General features: G+C 49.0%; 1 protein-coding gene across 6 annotated transcripts in view; it reads left to right on the top strand.

The window, feature by feature from the left end:
* Window positions 1–14,805, top strand: part of FAM168A (family with sequence similarity 168 member A) — a 174,643-nt gene that overhangs the window by 40,709 nt on the left and 119,129 nt on the right. For 4 of the 6 annotated variants that reach the window (XM_061351428.1, XM_061351431.1, XM_061351430.1 and 1 more), the window contains one exon: window positions 6,518–6,608. The exons of the other annotated variants lie outside the window; for them this stretch is intronic. The gene's annotated coding sequence lies outside the window, so the exon portion shown is untranslated. The remainder of the gene's footprint in view (window positions 1–6,517; window positions 6,609–14,805) is intronic. 6 annotated transcript variants of the gene reach the window in all.

Consider the following 14,805-nt stretch of genomic DNA (forward strand, 5'->3'; position numbering starts at 1 on the left):
CACAAAGCTGCTTCCCTGCACAGCTCCATAGCAGTCCTGTTGGTACAAAGGCAACTGGCAATGGAGGGGAGGAAGGATGGGAACGTGCTTCCAGCCAGAAATGTCCCTGTGGTTTCCTGCAGCGTTTGCTGCCTTCCAAAATGATTTCTTTCCATGCCTTTATTTCCTTCTAGGTGTTTTCACAGATGTTTTGGCTTCCAGTCCCTCCGTGTGGATCTCATCTGGTAGTTCTTTTGCCCATGCCTCTGGGTTCTCAGGGTTTGGGTTTTAGTTGAACGTGCCCTTAGAACTGAACTTGGCTCCGTTCTGGATTATCTCTGTCTGTTCATGAATATTTTGCCCTATTCTACCTTAATTTAGATGCAGAATGTGTTAGGCTCTGTGACAAATGGCTCTGGCAGTCTCTCTGTGGTATCTCCTTGTTCCCAGCTCAATACCACGTGGTTAATTCTTGCCTTTATGTTAGAGTGCTTTAATGATATTCGCTGCGTGAGTAAAGGTGTCTGAGTGAAGCACTGCCAGTGCTTTTCCTAATGTCTAAATAGATTCTCTGTCATGTTCTTATTGATCATAGAATCCCAGACTGGTTTGGGTTAGAAAAGACCTTCAGGCTCCTCCAGCTCCAACCCCTGCCATGGGCAGGGACCCCTTCCACTGGAGCAGCTTGCTCCAAGCCCCTGTGTCCAACCTGGCCTTGAGCACTGCCAGGGATGGGGCAGCCACAGCTTCTCTGGGCACCCTGTGCCAGCGCCTCAGCACCCTCACAGGGAAGAGCTTCTGCCTTATCTCCAACCTGAACTTCCCCTGTTTCAGTCTGAACCCATCACCCCTTGTCCTATCACTGCTGTCCCTATGAAGAGTCCCTCCCCAGCATCCTTGCAGCTCCCTTCAGACACTGGAAGCTGCTCTGAGGTCTCCACGCAGCTTCTCTTCTCCAGGCTCAACAGCCCCAATGTTCTCAGCCTGGCTTCACCTGAAATCCCTCTTTTGTGATGCTGTGAAGGTTTGTGTTGGAGTGTTTGTCTTAGATTTAGTTTTTATATAGACATAAAGGTCAAACTGAGGCTGCTGTCAATGAAAGGTGAATTTTTATTCTTAAGATGATGGCTGCACATCATTTTTTAACACTAAAACTTTCTGAAGGTTCCGTATTGTCACTAGTGCAGTAAATTGTTTCCTTCTATCAGCGCTGATCTTAGATAATGGAATTGTTTTCTTTTGACTGCAAAGTCATCTGTGACTTGGAAACCTCCACGTGTCTGCTAATAAATGAATTGCTCAAGTGAGGATAACTAATCCAGAATCAATACTTGAGGAGCTGGCACTGAAAAGTGGATGAAGCTGGAGGTGAATAACTTCAACACCTACTTCTGAAGGATTTCTCCTGCTGGAATTGGAAACAAAGCGAGCTGCATCAGAAGGAGCATGAGCAGGAGGTCGAGGGAGATGATTCTCCCCTTCTGCTCTGCTCTGATGAGGCCCCACTTGCAGCACTGAGTGCAGTTCTGGGGTCCTCAGCATAAGGAGGACATGGAGCTGTTGGAGCGAGTCCAGAGGAGGCCACGAGGATGCTCAGGGGCTGGAGCAGCTCCTGTATGGAGCCAGGCTGAGAACATTGGGGCTGTTGAGCCTGGAGAAGAGAAGCTGCGTGGAGACCTCAGAGCAGCTTCCAGTGTCTGAAGGGGGCTGCAAGGATGCTGCAGAGGGACTCTTTATCAGGGACTGTAGTGATAGGACAAGGGGTGATGGGTTCAGACTGAAACAGGGGAAGCTCAGATTGGAGATAAGGAAGAAGTTCTTTACTGTGACAGTGCCCAGAGAAGCTGTGGCTGCCCCATCCCTGGCAGTGCTCAAGGCCAGGTTGGACACAGGGGCTTGGAGCAAGCTGCTCCAGTGGAAGGGGTCCCTGCCCATGGCAGGGGTTGGGGTTGGGTGAGCTTTAAAGTCCCCTCCAACCCAAACCAGTCTGGGATTCTGTGCTTTATCTGGCATCCAGAGGAACATGCGGATACAAGGACAAGCCCCCTGTATGAGGCTACACAAGCTCAGTGTCATCCCTCCCTGTTACCCCAAGGGACATTTTATCTCCAGTCTCAGCCAATTCAATTGTATTTATTGGAGCCCACAAGATCCCTTTCCATGTTGCTGGGTTTAGATATTCGAAGGGTTAAGCTCAAAATGCTGTGGAATAAGATACAAAGGAAAGTGCCTGGCTCCAGACAAGCATCACTGGACCTTGTCCTGTTGGATTTTAACTCCTAATGTTTTTTCTTCCTTACAAGTCCCAGTATGAGTGAGTGTCCTGATGGATGGCTGTGCCATTCGAGGGACTCAGGCGGTACAGAAGGCTTTTGAGATAGAAAATCAGCCCATAGGAAAGTTTTGCAACTGAATCAAGTTGTTTGCTCAGTGGATCAGGTTTAGTTTTACTCTCCAGCATGTCAGACACTTAGGAAACACTTTTATCTCCTTTTGATAAGTAGTTGTGTAGTGTATTTGTATTGAATTCTGCTAACACTGCTGTATCAGAGCCATCTGCAATCTAGGAGGCAGGACTTTAATCACCACATTCTAATGAATTCTTAATCTATTTTATAATGTGTGTACCCAGCTCCTACCACTGGAGCCCATTGTGTGGAGAGAACAGAAGTCATGGATAAAAAAGGGGAATTACAGAAGAGTAATGGTGATAATGGGTTGAAATTCAAACAGCTTTAGGTTGGAGATAAGGCAGAAGCTCTTCCCTGTGAGGGTGCTGAGGCGCTGGCACAGGGTGCCCAGAGAAGCTGTGGCTGCCCCATCCCTGGCAGTGCTCAAGGCCAGGTTGGACACAGGGGCTTGGAACAAGCTGCTCCAGTGGAAGGGGTCCCTGCCTGTGGCAGGGCTTGGGGTTGGATGAGCTTTAAGCTCCCTTCCAACACAAACCAGTCTGGGATTCTATGGTTCCATGAACGTGGTGGTGCCAGCAGAACCTCCCAGTATGGTATTTCCCTAAATTTCCCAGTCTGATGCTTCCTCCTGTTTTCCCTATGTAACATGTGTTTGGTTTTCCTCATTCTCTAATGAATGTCTGTACTCCTGCTCAAAGGCCTTGCTTGGGTGTAGCTGTGTTTCTCCCAACCCATCTCAATTTCGTGGTGTTTGGCATCACTGTGGTCAGAGAACATGGCAGTCCAGGGCTGCAGCTGAAGAGAGGTAGGAGATGGGGGTCCAGCATGAAGGAGAGCATGGTGATGGCGGCGGTTAGATCTGCATCCTGCATCTTCTCGCACACTGAAGTGGAAATTCCACTTGAAACTGAATTTCATGGCATCATGGAATGATTTGTGTTGGAAGGGACCTTAAAGCTCATCCAGTTCCAACCCCCTTCCCAACACCTTCCACTGGAGCAGCTTGCTCCAAGCCCCTGTGTCCAACCTGTCCTTGAACACTGCCAGGGATGGGGCATTTCTGTTGTGTTAGTACCCATTTGAATCATTTCCCTTCAATCCTGACCATTTATGACTGGGTTTTGAATGGTGATGGAGGGCAGCTCAAAGCAGCTTCTCTCTGCAGTCCAGTCATTATGTACCTAATCATTTTGAGTCCTGGTCAAGCTAAAGCAGAAAAGGGACCAAACCCCACCTCCAAAAGGGTGATTTTACTGCGCGTCTGCATGGCAGCACAATACAAGAAGCTGTTGATGCTATTGCAGCTAAAGAATGATCCCACTGACAAGGTTAATGGGAGCTGGTACAATACTTCCCTCTGTCTCTTCAGCAGCTAGAGATGAACCAAAGGTGAACTTCCTGATAATCCCATGGCATTAAGGTTGTTTTATGCTGTCCTCCTGCTAAATTGAGGTGGTGCCTTGAAACCCTCACATATTCATCCCATGTAGCACTGTTAGAAGCATCCAGGGAACCTTTACTATTTGCTAAGCTGATTTTATTGACTTCCTTCCAAGTGTAAAGATGTAAAAACGTTCCAAAACTTGGACTTGAGAAGCAAATGGAGCTGTCAAAGCTGCTCTGCTGAATGAAATCATAACGGTAAATGCATTGGGGCTGTGAAAGCAGTGGAGGGAGTATCATCGATGCCGTGCTTGATGCCGAGTCTGGGGTAGCTGCACATGGTGCTTATCCAAGGTCACTAAAGGTGGAGGAAGACCTGGAGGAGGTGGTTTTCTCCCTCTTTTCCTTGACCCCAGGTTATTTTCTCCTTTCTTGCCACAGAAGGAGCCATTTGTTTGATTACATCAAATGTTACTGAAGCTTTTGGAAGTGAAACTGCAGCCCACGTATCCTCGAGAGCTGGCTGTGTGTATTCCTGGAAGGGAGTTAAAATGGGGCTGGGTTATATTTGGTACCTCTCGAAGCACCGAGGCTACTTTGGAGTACAGAATGTGCTCAAAGAGACACTAATTTGCCACTGCAGAGCTTGATGTGATGGGATCTGTCAAGTCCTTGTTTCTGCTGGAATTCTCTTTCCTCTCTCTCCTAGGCATGTCTTTGTGGTAGGGACCAGAAAGGGGAGTCAAAGGCCTAAAAACAGGGTAAAATACAGAGCTTGGAGCAAGCTGCTCTAGTGGAAGGTGTCCATGCCCATGGCAGGGGATTGGAACTGGATGAGCTTTAAGCTCCCTTCCAACCCAAACCATTCCATGGTTCTGTGGAATTGTAAGTACTGAACATGCTTTTTATAAGGTGGAAATACAGAAGTCAAGCAGCTTTGCTACAGGTGGGAATGTTGCTGAGCTGTTTCCCTGAGTGCATTCACACTCTTCATAGCAAGCGTTGGGATTAGTCGGACTTTGGAGCATCAGTGTAGTAAGTTCCTGTTTCTCCGCAAGGATGCCACCTCAGGTGGTGGTTTCCTGCAGCAGGAGATTCGAGAAACTTCAGTAAAAATGAAGATTTATCCTTTCATTAATTTTTTATTTCATGCTGTTTCATTTACTGGGCTTGAGGAGCCTCTCTCTTGATGTTCTGTTACAGGGAAAGGTGGAATGGGTCAGCATTCCCAAAGGAGCTCAGCGTTTTCATTGACATGCAACCAAAGGAGAGCCATGGAGCTGCTGCGAGGGCTGGAGCAGCTCTGCTCTGGAGCCAGGCTGAGAGAGCTGGGCTGGGGCAGCCTGGAGAAGAGAAGGCTCCTGAAGGGGAGACCTGAGAGCAGCTCCAGTGCCTAAAGGGGCTGCAGGAAAGCTGGAGAGGGGCTTGGGACAAGGGCCTGTAGGGACAGGCCAAGGGGAATGGCTTGAACCTGCCCGAGGGGAGACTGAGCTGAGCTCTTAGGCAGAAGCTCTTCCCTGTGAGGGTGCTGAGGCGCTGGCACAGGGTGCCCAGAGAAGCTGTGGCTGCCCCATCCCTGGCAGTGCTCAAGGCCAGGTTGGACACAGGGGCTTGGAGCAAGCTGCTCCAGTGGAAGGGGTCCCTGCCCGTGGCAGGGGTTGGAACTGGATGGGCTTTAAGGTCCCTTCCACCCAAGCCCTTCTATGATTCTGTGGTTTTCTGTGTCCTGTGTTCTCCCCAGGGGTGTTTCTGGGGGAACACCAACACTGGGTCTGTGGTCAGAAGGAATGGGATATATATTTAATGTAAACCTTTTGGTAGCAGGTTGGTTAAAATAACCGACTGTTAGAAGGAGCAGTGGTCCTGCCTTGTGAACAGTGGGGTTTCTGTTCCTCTCTATAATGCATAAAGCATGTGGAGCTGCTCAAGAGCTTTTTTTGTGCTGTACTTATCCCGAGGTGTTTGTTTTCAGTCCTTTGAGCTTTTATGTCAGCTGGGAAGGGAGGTGGAGGAGGGATGTGTAAAACTTGGGCTAAATCCTGTTCTATCCCAGATCCTCATTAACGAGTAGGTAAATGGAAGCTTGAACTTTGTTTTCTCCCTTTTGAAAGCTAAGGGGACCCTTGTTCTGATTTCATCCCCTTCTGATGCTCTCTGCTGCTGGTTTCTACTCCGTTCTTCAGCAGAGTGTAGGCAAAGCATAGGTGGTGTAGACTGTGCAGGATGCATGGGTGAGTGTTGCACCCGGCGTCACTGAGCTGGAGGAGGATTGTGTGTCGTGATTTGAAGGTACTCATCTTGAATCTCATAGAACCCCAGGGTGGTTTGGGTTGAAGGAAGCTTAAAGCTCATCCAGTTGCAACCCCTGCCATGGGCAGGGACACCTTCCACTAGAGCAGGAAGGGAAATGGAGGTATTTGTTTGCAGGAGAGGTGCAGTGTGTTTGTGTATCTGTGTTTAATGACAGCAGGTAGGAAACAGGAGCTGCAGACCGCTCACATCAATCATGCTGTCTTTGTCCAACTGCAGGGCTGGTTGCCAGCTCCGGAATCCCTTCCCTCTCTTCCTCTTATCCTTCATCTCCATTGCTCCTCCTTTTCTGACTGCTCTTCTTACATGTGCCCATTGCTCCTTCTGCTCTGGTGGAGATAAAGACCTCTCATTGCTCCAGGAGCTGTGGTTTCCATCTGACAGGTTTGGCTTTGGATCCTCACGGTGTTCTCTTCCTCTTGTGTCTCCTGCAGAGCTGTGGAATGCTGTGAAGACTCTGCCCTTCAGCCCTAGGCACGCTCCTCTCCGGATTATCTCCATCCAAAGGAAGCTCAGATCCAAGAGGTATCAATCCCTGTGTTATGTGCGCTGTTCATTTGGGTTTAGATACTTCTCCAAACCCCTTTTTCTCTCCACAGGCAGCAAAGCTTTGGATGCTGTGGAGGTTCAAATGGTGATTCTGAAGTGTTGGTCTTTGCTGTGGGTTGGACCCTTCTTTATATTAAATGACCTTTGGTACAGGATCACATTATGTTTTAAAAGCAGCAAGTGATTTTGGGGTCAAGAAATGCATAAAGTGATGATCCAGTAGCAGTGTGTTGCATTGCGTTGATTACTGAAGTTAATGAAGCTGAGGTGCTCAGCAGGCTGGAGTGGAGGATGAAGCAGGAATGTGCTGCTCCCATAAGGAGCTGTGAGAGTGAAGGGGCTTTTAAGTGTTTATGAGTCTCAGTATCTCCTTAGTGAATAGTTTAGTCTTGGTTTGTAGTAAGAAGAAGGTGAGGAGCACCGTTGTGTTCACTGCCTGGGTCAGAATCCCTGCTGTGGCATGAGTTTGTGCTGTGTGCCTATGGACAGGCAAATTGTTTCCAAATAGCCTTTTGTAAAGGAAAAATAGAGTCAGTTTTTCTTTAAATACAGGTTTTTCAGTGTGTTGTGCTCTGCAGAACGGTCTGAGCTGATTCTACCTTAGCCGTTTATTTCTCTGTATGGTGTCTAGTGTTGTAAGATGTGAAAGCATTTATATAGAAAACAATAAAATACCTTAATGTAGTGGTGTAAAATCATGGAATCCCAGAATCCCAGCCTGGTTTGTGTTGAAGGGAACGTAAAGCTCTTCCAGTCCCAACCCCTGCCATGGACAGGGACCCCTTCCACTGGAGCAGCTTGCTCCAAGCCCCTGTGTCCAACCTGGCCTTGAGCACTGCCAGGGATGGGGCAGCCACAGCTTCTCTGGGCACCCTGTGCCAGCGCCTCAGCACCCTCACAGGGAAGAGCTTCTGCCTAAGAGCTCAGCTCAGTCTCCCCTCGGGCAGGTTCAAGCCATGCAGCTGATGGTTAAAAATGAACATGCACTTGAGGAAATCCCTGTGCTGCACACAGTTATGGGCTGGAGAGTTTGCTCAGCAAATGGCACTGTATTGCTGCTCTGGGCTTAACTTTTCCCCTAGGTATGAACGCTTGCTGCAGAGAAGACTCTGGGATAGCCAAAGTGTCACTGACCCAATCCAGCTGCTCCTGAGCAGGAGGATGGGGAAAACAGGGTTGACTTTTACATGATTTGCTTTCTGCTTAGTCACATGAACTTTAAATGTCAGCAGCCAGGATACCCACTGAATGCTCTGCTCCCACTCAAGGCAGATTTGCTGGAAACCAGTTGCAGACAGGTAACAGCAGTGCTGAAGGGGTGCTCTCTGCTCCGTGATCCACTGCACTGCACTGGGATGGAACATTTAGGTATCCTGTGCTCCTCATCCTTGAGTCCAGAGGAGGCCATGGAGCTGCTGCGAGGGCTGGAGCAGCTCTGCTCTGGAGCCAGGCTGAGAGAGCTGGGCTGGGGCAGCCTGGAGAAGAGAAGGCTCCTGAAGGGGAGACCTTAGAGCAGCTCCAGTGCCTAAAGGGGCTGCAGGAAAGCTGGAGAGGGGCTTGGGACAAGGGCCTGTAGGGATAAGAATGAGCTTGGGGCAAGCTGCTCCAGTGGAAGGGGTCCCTGCCCGTGACAGGGGTTGGAACTGGATGAGCTTTAAGGTCCCTTCCAACACAAACCATTCTGGAATTCTATGTTTCTCCCAGTATTTTAGCCCACAGAAGCCCTCCAGCCCTGCTCTGGGAACAACCCTGCCCTGATTAGGTGCTGCTCTTCGGTTATGGACAAAACAGACTTATCACTGTTGTTTCTTCCTCATCCCACCTCAGCAACTGAACCCATCTTGGGTGGATGGGACAGAAAGTTCAAAGGGCTCCTGCTCCAAACAGAGGTTGGATCTAGAAGCTTTTAAGGTCCTTCCCAACCCAAACCATTCTATGATTCAGCTCCAGATTAAGAAATACAGGTTTGTGTGTGCTGGTTTGTGAGCTCCCGGCCTGCTCCATGGAGACCTCAAGAGCCTTGAGCCTTGATGGAGCCTGCCGAGATCAGGCCAACCAGCTTCTGGTTGTCCTCTTCAGGCACATCAGGGTTGCTCTGCAGGCTCTGGCTGTCTTGCTTGGGATCTCCATCAGCCACTTCAGACATTTACTTTCGATGTGTCTTTATCTTGGATTGAACTTCCTCCTTTTAGACTCATGATGCTGAGCAGGGTTCAGAAATCCCATTGAGGTAAACTCTTTGACTGTGGGTGTGAGCCCATCCTCTTCACTTAGTTTATTTGGTTAGCTTATTTCCTGCTTGGGAAGTACCCCACTTCCCCAAATCCAAAGTGGAATCCCAGCTATTAAATACTTAATCACTGTGTGTGTGTAACATCCACATGTATCTAAAAATACCTCCTTATCTGTGGAGTGGTTTGGGTTGATGTGAGCATTTCTAAATCAGCTTTTATATTAGGGTGGGTTTATGGAGTGCCTGTGACATGAGTGGATACCTGAGCCTGGACTTTATACTCCTGCTTCATTCACCTCGGTGTTTCTTAACCCATATGGAAAATTCCATATGTTTAGTCTCCTGATCATTTATACTGGGTTGGTGGGGTCCATTTGGTGGTCTTCAATGGTTGGGAATGCACCAAATCCAGAGCTCAAGGGAAGCATCTTAACAATAGCTGATGAGCATCTCTTTGCTGTTGGAGCTTGGGTACACTGGGGGATGTTTGTAGGGCATGAACAAATGTCTTGTCCACAGATCTTATGTTTTGCTCAGTTGCCAGCTATGTTTTAGAGAATAGATCTGCTTTCAGAGAACATGGGATACGGAAGGTGATCCCTGCCAAGACAAGTTATGTGCAGCACCCAGCTCTGGGGTCACCAATACAAGAAAGACATGGGTGTGTTGGAATGGATCCAGAGGAGGCCATGGAGCTGCTGCAAGGGCTGGAGCAGCTCTGCTCTGGAGCCAGGCTGAGAGAGCTGGGCTGGGGCAGCCTGGAGAAGAGAAGGCTCCTGAAGGGGAGACCTTAGAGCAGCTTCCAGTGCCTAAAGGGGCTGCAGGAAAGCTGGAGAGGGGCTTGGGACAAGGGATGTAGGGCCAGGCCAAGGGGAATGGCTTGAACCTGCCCTTGGAGCAAGCTTGGAGCAAGCTGCTCCAGTGGAAGGTGTTGGGGTTGGAGCTGGAGGAGCTTTAAGGCCCCTTCCAACCCAAATGAGTTTGGGATTCTGTGCTGCATGGGAGAGGGTGTGACACACCACAGAGATGCTCCTGAAGGGCCCATCCGAGTGGGTGATGGCAGGAGATACACTTGAGGAATGGTTTTCTATTCCTACTGAACAAGTGCAATAGAAGTGTGCTCAGTTCTTGCAGTCTCTGTAGCTGGGATGAGATTAGAGCGAAGCATCCAGTATGTTCCCTACACCCTTACTGCCTCCCTGCAGTGTTTGCTCCACATTTCCACTCTCACAAAGCCACTGGAAGCAGTGGCCTTTCTTTCAGATGTATAATTTATCACCTCCTCCTGGTGTGCCAGCCTTGTTTGTATTGATAAATGCATGTTCTCTGTGTACACCCTGCAGATAATTCTGCTCATGGAGTGCAGTGCTCCTAAATATACCTGTTTCTGACGAAGTGCAGTTGAATTTGTGGGTCTGGTTAAGCTGCACCTTGCATAGATCCTTTGTTAACTCATAAAAGCTGCCTATTCAAATTTATAGAGCCAAAAGGGGTAAACTGACATTAAAGGCATTAATTGCTCTTGGTTGCCTGCACAAAGAACAGAGTTGGTGTGAGCCAACTTTTGATCTAGCCCTTTGTGAGCATTGGATTTTTGCCTAAGCTGGTTCCAGGGTCTGTATCTGTGGTTTATTTGTACTGGAGATTGTATAATCAAGAGTTCAGAGTGAGATACAGTGATTGGGCTTGAAGAGCAAGAGCCGTGGGCACTCAGAAACAATAAAGTTATAAAGGCATTTTCCCAGAAATTTATATGTATTTTAATAGAGAAATACTCTTATTCACATCTGGATGGGATGCATTGGTGAGCGTGTAGGGCCAGGCCAAGGGGAATGGCTTGAACCTGCCCGAGGGGAGACTGAGCTGAGCTCTTAGGCAGAAGCTCTTCCCTGTGAGGGTGCTGAGGCGCTGGCACAGGGTGCCCAGAGAAGCTGTGGCTGCCCCATCCCTGGCAGTGCTCAAGGCCAGGTTGGACACAGGGGCTTGGAGCAAGCTGCTCCAGTGGAAGGGGTCCCTGTCCTGTTTAATCAGGAAGGAGATTCAATGCAATGAGCAGGGGTTGGAGCTGGTTGAGCTTTAAGGTCCCTTCAACTCAAACCATGCCATGTTTCCATGATTTTTGTGTGCACTTCCCTGCTGAGTATCATCCTCTCGCTTGTTATCATCGGTGTTCCTTCTTTCTTGGCCTTTTTCTGCCATAATATAAGCATTTTCTAATGGTCCCTTCCTTCCCTGCTCTCAGGTAATGGCAAAAGAGATCAGTAACATCTGAAAAGCTGTTTTTTGTGAGGTGGGCTGACTTTTAGAATACGAATGGTTTCTCCTTGCTTGCTCGGTTGCATTATGATTAATGATAATTGGTCATCTCTGCAATACTTGCTTTTCAGAAAGAGTTTAAAGCATTTGCTTCTGCTTTATGGCTCTCAGTGTGGCCCAAGGCGTGTGCTATGGGATGGGGACTCTGCAGGGGAAGTTTCCCCTTTCCTGGGAAGCTTGTAACCTAGAGTAGAAGAGGTGAGCTAGGAATCTGGGCTCATTTCATCGAGTCAAAGAATGGTTTGTATTGAAAGGGGCCTTGAAGCTCACCCAGTCCCTACCTGCTGCCACAGGCAGGGACACCTTCCACTAGAGCAGCATGCTCCAAGCCTGTGTCCAACCTGGCCTTGAATCATTGGTTTATTAGAGTTTGGGATTAAAACCAGCCCTTAACAGGGCTTGGGGAATGTGCTCAGTCAGAGGAGGACTGTGTGGACAGGGCAGGTAGAGGATATGGGCAGAAGAACATGAATAGGACCTGGGACTGAGTCTTGCAGGAGGATGCTTTGATTTTCATGAGCCTTGTCAGCGTTGCTAACCTACTTTCCTCAAATACATCGGAGAGCTTGGTGGTGGGGAAAGCAGAGCAATTCTGCAGGGAGCTTAGTCTGAGATCCGTTTAGAATCAGGAGGTAGAGGTAAAGCAATGAGTAGGACTTAACCATTTCCTAACCCCTGGTATTTCAGTGAGGCTCATGCTCTCTGTGAGCAGTTCCATCTTGGCAGCTCCGGAAGGCTGGGAAGGGAAGGAGAGGTCTTGGAGGTGATTCAGTTCTTCTGGGCTTCATGAGTTAAAGGAACAAGAGTTCTTAGTGGGTGAAATAGCACAGAAGGGGCCAGCAAATCTTCAGTGATGCCCTGATCATGGGAGAAGCTTTGGCTTCCACTTGATCAGCATCACTTGACATAAGAAACAGCTCCTTGGGAAACCAGTGTTCAGGTTGCTCCTTATTTTCTGTTTTCTTTGGGAGTTTCTGTGTCATTGAATCAGTTCAAATCTGTCCCAAGATTGTTTCCCTAGAGAAGGTAAAAGGATATATTGAGGGATGAGTTATTGTTATGAGGGCCAGGCTGAAAGTGGAGCAGTTGCATGTTGTTTCAGAAGTGGTTTATCTGTTCACAATGCACTCTCCAAGAAACCTTAAAATAGGTGTTTGCTATCTCCATTCCTGCAGAAGCCCCAACAGAGACCTGCTGCTGGGGCATTTCTCAGGAAGGGGGAGCGGAAACAGAATTCCCAGAGTTGTTTTTAATGGGTTTACTTAGACTTGGAAAGATGTCGGTCCATGAGAAACAGAACATGAGCTGGCTTCAGTGTGCACTCACAGCCCAGAAACCAACTGTGTGCTGGGCTGCATCCAAAGGAGCGTGAGCAGCAGGTTGAGGGAGGTGATCCTGCCCCTCTGCTCTGGTGAGGCCCCACTTGCAGCACTGGGTGCAGTGCTGGGGTCCTCAACATAAGGACATGGAACTGTTGGAGCAAGTCCAGAGGAGGCCATGAGGATGCTCAGGGGCTGGAGCAGCTCCTGTATGGAGCCAGGCTGAGAACATTGGGGCCGTTGAGCCTGGAGAAGAGAAGCTGCATGGAGACCTCAGAGCAGCTTCCAGTGTCTGAAGGGGGCTGCAAGGATGCTGGAGAGGGACTCTTCATTAGGGACTGGAGTGATAGGACAAGGGGTGATGGGTTCAGACTGAAACAGGGGAAGTTCAGGTTGGAGATAAGGCAGAAGCTCTCCCCTGTGAGGGTGCTGAGGCACTGGAATGGGTTGCCCAGAGAAGCTGTGGCTGCTCCATCCCTGGCAGTGCTCAAGGCCAGGTTGGACACAGGGGCTTGGAGCAAGCTGCTCCAGTGGAAGGGGTCCCTGCCCGTGGCAGGGGTTGGGGCTGGAGGAGCTTTAAGGTCCTTTCCAAAACAAACCCTTCTATGGTGTTATTTTGGTTTCCACTCTCAGTCAGCACATCCTCAGAAATAAACCCAACGTGTTGGGACCACCAGTGCACAGGGACCATTGTGCCATGTGCTGGGACAGCCAGGGAAGTGTGAGCCCATCACCTCTTCACAGCCACAGCCTGAGGATGGCTCTTCACAGCTACCACAAATGGTTCAGTCTTTGATTTGCCATCGTTTGTTTTCCTTCCCCACTTGAAGGAAGTGGCTTTTTCCAGTAGGAGAAGCATTACATTGACTCAACAGCTTTGTTTGCTGAAGTAGCACTTTGAAGTGAATCTTTGAAGTTTCTCCTATGATCTGGGATTCGATTAGAGCACTTTTCCCCAGCAGTCTCATAGCAGGGATTTAGTTTGGGAGAACCTCACCAGCAATTGCAGCTCCAACAAGTATAAGAAGCCTCTCCTTCAATTTGGAGGCTATTACCTGCTCAGGTAGAGCAGTAATTGAGGGAGTGGGATCATACTGGTGGCTAATAAAACAAGTTCAAGCTACAGTGCAATTGAATCTAATAGAGGAGGGGCCCTGTGTCCTGAAATCTATATAAAGGCCACTCTGGCCTCCTTTTAGAGGTCTGTGCTTAGAACTGAGCTTAGGATTTGAAGCTCCCCATGACTTGGCTTCAGTGAGCGCTTGAGCCCAGAACCCTCCCGTGTGCTGGGCTGCACCCCCAGAGCGTGAGCAGCAGCTCAGGGAGGGGATCCTGCCCCTCTGCTGTGTGAAGGGGAGACCTGAGAGCGGTTCCAGTGCCTAAAGGGGCTGCAGGAAAGGGGAGAGGGGCTTGGGGCAAGGGATGTAGGGATAAGAATGAGCTTGGAGCAGGCTGCTCCAGTGGAAGGGGTCCCTGTCCGTGGCAGGGGTTCGAGCTGGGTGTTTTAAGCTCCCTTCAATCCAACCCATTCTGTGACTTTATGATGATTCTATGGTTGCTGTTTTCCTGTTGAGGAGTTGAATGACCTGATAATGCCAGGTATGCAAATAATGAGCTGTGTTTTCAATAGATACGTATTTAAGACAAGGGGAAGGAAGAAAAAGGCACATTTATTTGTGCCATTTTTGATCCTAACTGTCATGGTTTTCAGCATTCACTTTTAATTCCTGACCCGTGCTTGAGCATCCCGATGTGATGGGGTCATCCCTGCCATCAGCAACATCTTCCTGGTCAGCTTTTCGAAGGCTGTCTCTAGCATTAAGCCTCAAACTGAAGAGGTAATCCCCCTGGAGCCTTGACCTACTCTCACAATGACTTCCTCCTGCTCTTTTGAGCCTTTGGGGTCTATTCCAATGGTTTTTAGCTCTTTATCCAGGCAGCTCACTTAATTGCTGTGACTGCTGGGCAGGAATCTGCTCTCCTATCTCACAGAGCTCCTTTGCTTCAGTTCCTTCAGAACAAAGTAGTGTCTGGAACCAGGCCAGGCTTTTTGTCCAAAGAGTCTCCCAGCTTTCATGTCAAACCAGGAGCAGCGCAGCCAGATTGTCCTAATTCCCCTTCCCAAAGACAAAGGCGCTGCCAGTGTCTAGACATCGGGGTTGGGAAGGTTTAATTCCCTTTTCCCATGTGTTAGTTCAAGGCTGAGGGTTCCCTCTTTCCCCTTTTCATCCCACAAAACACTTGCCAAAGCCTCTCAATCTCCCATTGCTCAACGCATGAAATCCCACAGGCCATTTGGGACAGA

This window comes from Neopsephotus bourkii, unplaced genomic scaffold (genome assembly GCF_033783945.1).
Source record: "Neopsephotus bourkii isolate Nb327-2 ecotype Australia unplaced genomic scaffold, CSIRO-AGI_Nbou_v1 NB_580, whole genome shotgun sequence".
NCBI classification, from domain to species: Eukaryota; Metazoa; Chordata; class Aves; order Psittaciformes; family Psittacidae; genus Neopsephotus; species Neopsephotus bourkii.